Here is a 5,088-nt window from a genome sequence, read left to right on the forward strand (position 1 = left end):
GTTAAGAGCTGACTGGCTATGTAATTTCAAATGAAATATTTGGGAGAAGCACAATATGTTATTGGGATCCAAATAGTTCGGAATCGTAAGAACAGAACATTAGCATTATCTCAAGCATCTTATATAGACAAGATGTTGTCTAGATATAAAATACAAAATTCTAAGAAAGGAACGTTGCCTTTCAGACATGGAATTCATATGTCTAAGGAACAAGGTCCTAAGACACCTCGAGAGGTTGAGGATATGGAATGAATTCCATATGCATCAGCAGTAGGGAGTTTAATGTATACAATGTTGTGCACTCGTCCCGATATATGCTATTCATTGGAGTAGTCAGTAGATTTCAGTCCAATCCTGGATATGATCATTGGACTGCCGTTAAGAACATTCTCAAGTATCTTTAGAGAACAAGAGATTATATGCTCGTGATTAGTACTAAGGATCCGATCCTTAATGGATACACTAATTCTGACTTCCAAACCGATATTGATTCTAGGAAATCGACTTCGGGGTCAGTATTCACTCTGTGTGAAGGAGCAGTTGTGTGGAGAAGCATCAATCAAAGTTATATTGTAGACTCCACAATGGAAGCTGAGTATGTAGCTGTAAGTGAAGCAGCAAAAGAAACAGTATGGCTTAGAAAGTTCCTGACTGAACTAGAAGTAGTTCCTAATATGTACCTGCCTATCACCCTCTATTGTGACAACAGTGGAGTAGTTGCCAATTCAAAGGAACCTCGAAGCCATAAACCAGGAAAGCACATCGACTGGAAGTACCATCTCATCAAGGAGATTGTACACAGAGGAGACGTGATTGTCACGCAGATAGCCTCAAAAGATAACTTAATTGATCCATTTACAAAGGCTGTCTTGGCTAAAGTGTTCGAGGTTTACCTAGTAGGACTAGGTCTACGAGATATTTATCACTATGGCAAGTGGGAGAATTTATGGGTATCTAATGCCCTAGTTTATTGTATTTATATTTTTTGTTCTCTTCGTGTAAACTCAACATTTTATATATTTGTGTATATTGATCCACTAGAGTTTTAGTCCAAGTGGGAGTATTGATGGGTTCTTTTGTCCTAAAACTCGCAGTTTATAAAAATTAAACATATTCTATTATCAATAAAGATGTCATTCAACATTTCTTCAATAAAGGTATTGAATCTATTAATTTCATTCATAAAGTCTAAATCCAATAAACTAAGATCCATGGCTATCATATGAATACTTGAACTTTATGAATAGACATAGAGATGGATCAAGTTCGAGTAAAAAGCCAAAAAGGTCTATAGTACATGATAAAGGTTGGGTGCTTTATTCGGGTAACACTATTGGATGCGGCCTACTCTGTAACTGTTACAAGTTGTTGTAAAGATACTACAAATGAAGTGATCCAGATTCGTTCATGAAGTGACATAAGGAGTGGGGGCGTCCTATGCAATGAGTTTGCATAAGATTGGACCAAGAAATAAGTCAATCTTACTTTATAACGTTGTTTACTGTATAAGACTGATTATTTCACTTAGATGACCTAGGTAACTCGATCTCAATCCTGAGCTAACTATGAACTCTTATTTATTCGGGATTATCCTTAGATTTGCATAGGTGAGGGTTGGCTCAACGACGCCGACTCAATAAACTTCCCATTTTAGGGGTAAGACCAGGTAGATAGTTGGAGACATAGAGTGCAAGATGGAAGTCACGCCTACCCGATTTAAGGATAGAAGAAAGGTTGTTCTCTTAAGTATTGAATCCAAGTCTTGAACAAGGGGCCTCACCCTCTCACTGGGCTGAAAGGGATCTGGTTTAGTACTAGATCACAAACCAATTGTTCATTAGAGGATCAGTAGAAACTTAAGGAACAAGACGTAATATCGGGGGTAAAACAACATATTAACCCAGCCGTTATCACGAACAATCTGTGAAAGGTCGACTTACTAGTTTTGGTTAAATCATATGGATACAAATATATCTACAGTGAGAAGAGTTCAACTATCGAGCTATAGTGGTGTGACTTGATAGTTAACGAATATTGATTAATTTGGTCTAAAGAGTTTTAGCCAATTAATCTTAATCATTGGAACTCATGGTCTGTAGGTCCATAAGGTCCCTCTACTAGCTCGTAAAACATGAACACCTTGAGTTATTAAATTGAGTGAATTTGGAATGATATCAATTTGAAATGCTCAAATTGAAATTAGGGTTTGTACAAATATAATTATTTAATGTTTAATTTATTGAAATTAAACAAAATTGGAGAGTTTATGATATTTAATATTGATTTAAATATCATTTACATGAATTAGATTCATGTTTAAATTTAATGTGTGATTAATTTGATATTTTTTATATTAAATTAATTAATTAATTAAATATGTTTAATTAATTAAAATTTAAATTAATTTCCAATTTTTAAATTAAATTTAAGAAATTGAATATTGATATCTAATTAATTATGAATTACTTAAATCAATTTTTGATTAATTTTGAATTAATTGATTATTAAAATGAAAAAATTGGAAAAACCGGATAATATGGGTTTCAACCACAAAACACCTTGAGTAGGAGGTGTTCTTTCTACAAGCATACACAAATCCAACTTGAATTGAGAAGTAGGTGTTGGCCATTTGATGGTTGAGGAATGCTTGCATGCTGAAGTAATATAAAACTCTTAGTTTTAGAGAAGATCAGTGTGTAGCTTCAGCTGAAAATAGTTTCTGCTATTTCATCTTCTTCTTCACAAGAACCCTTAATATCCTTCACCAAATTCCCTCAAATTCGAGTTCCATCACTCAAATTCAAGGTTAAGAATAGTAGAGAAGATCTCTTGGTGGTTCATTGTCGATTTGAAGTCAAGAACAGCTTGGATTTGGGAGAAATCATCAAAGGTATGTTCTTCTTGAAACCCTCTTTTGAATTTATGAAATAACATGCTTTAGAACTCAAATTAAATGTAATTAGAGTGATTATTGAGTCTGTTTGCTTCCGTTGCATACTTGCATATTTCATCAATTGGTATCAGAGCGTGATTTCAGCACTCAATTAATGTTAATTTGAGTTTTGGTGGGTGAATTTCTTATATTGCATGTTTATGGACTGATATAGATGTTATTCAAATTTGGCATTAGATTTCTCTTTGATTTCCAAATTAAAATTGTAATTGGCTCTTCTTTGATGAGCTTATATGTGTGCTCAAGAGTCTGTAATTTATTTGGAATCATTTGAGTTGAAATTAAGTTGTAATTGAAGAAAGAAGTGAAGAAGGTCGAGCAGCAGGAAGAATTTCTTCAGCTTCTGCTCAAATCTTGTTTTTCAGATTTTGAGTGAGGGAGATTTGACCAAATTCGAGCGAGAGTGAGATTTTTCCAAGCGAGATTTTGATTAAAGATTAAGTGGGATTTCCACCATGAGCGAGATTTTGTTCAAGCTTCGAGCGAGATTTCCTTTACAAGTGAGATATCGAGTTCCAGCGAGATTTCAAGCTTCGAGCGAGAGCCTATTCAACCAACGAGATTTTGGTTCAGCAGCGAGATCTTGAACCGGTTTGATGAGTTTGACCCATTGAGCGAGGATGACCGAGGAAGGCTGGTTTGACCGATTTTCTTCAGTTTTGGTCCAATTCAACCATCTTTAGACCGGGTCCACCCATTTTGATGTCTTGAAGGTCCGGTTCAAGCGATTTGGGTCTGTTTTGGGTCGATTTGAGCTATTCTACACCTTTTTTAAGCTGATTCTGGATCGATTTTGTAATAATTTAGTTATTATGCTTGCCTTCGATTCCAAAACTGAACATATCTGTATTATTTAAATAATTATGCATGTGATGTATGTTGTATTTAAATTTAATCATGTTTGTGCATATTGTATGCCATTTAGATTTGAACACCCATCATAGGAAACATGTTACATGCATTATGTATATGTTATAATCTGTTATAATGTATAGAATGCATGTTTAGGGTTTCTGTCATTTAATATAACTGCTATATTAAATTTGAATGCTTTTGATGCATGTTGTGGATGTAAGAGCATGTCTAGTTTTATAAGTTGTTATAGAATTGAGTTAGACATTAAAATCCATAACAAAGATAAGCTACATGCTCACGTAAATTAATCACCTTAATAAGTTAAAATAGGTTGACATCTTGTAAAACTTGGTTACAAACTTAACCGATAGATAATCCTATCTAAGGATGGGGGTACTTAAGTTGACGGTCTACGAAACACCTCCCACCTGGGGATTATAGCCGAATAATTGAGCATTGTTAACTAGTTTTATAAGCATACGTGAGCGTTGTGAGGTAATAAAACGATTTACCACTTAGATATCGTAGGTTTAAAATTAATTTATAAGCGTTATACTTGGATAAACCACATAAACTTAGGGTAGTTTTAAACAACTCTACATTATGGGGGGAACTTGTTGCTAACGGCCTTAGCACATACAAATTATTTTCTAGTTTTGCTGAACAAATCTCAACACCATATTTTTCATTAAACACTTTATTCAAATTAAAGTGAAGAGTATATTTACATTGAATCAGACACTTTACAGAAATTAAATTCTGCTTTAACTCGGAAACTACATAAACATAATTCAAAATGATAGACTTCTTCTGTAAAGTCAACTGAAGTCCTCCCACTGCCACAGCTGAGAGATGTGTCCGGTGCCTACTCGCATCGTCATCTCTCTAGCCTCAAGTTGCATCTAGGATCTAATCCCCTGAAAAGAAGAACAAATATTATTAGTGGCCCCATAGTCAATAATCCAGGAAGAATCATTATTCTCCACTAAACAAGTTTCCAAAACTAGTAAATCATATTTACCCTGTTTTGCTTTGACCTTAGCCTTCTTCTTCTCCTTTATCTAGTGAGAGTAATTCCGCTTCCAGTGCCCATCATGGTTGCAATGGAAACGCTTTCCTTTGTCAACTGACACTGGTCGCCTATCCCGTTGGGCGACAGGCTGTGGGTTAGCAGGTGCCTTTCCCTTCCCCTTACCACCCTTCTTCCTCTTCCACTTGGTAGTGTTCGAAGTAGAAGGTGCAAATTTAGTCTCTCAGGTCGAACCTCGATGGAACTTCTT

This window comes from Benincasa hispida, chromosome 9 (assembly GCF_027475165.1).
Source record: "Benincasa hispida cultivar pf3 chromosome 9, pf3_genome.v1.1, whole genome shotgun sequence".
In the NCBI taxonomy this organism is placed as follows: domain Eukaryota; kingdom Viridiplantae; phylum Streptophyta; class Magnoliopsida; order Cucurbitales; family Cucurbitaceae; genus Benincasa; species Benincasa hispida.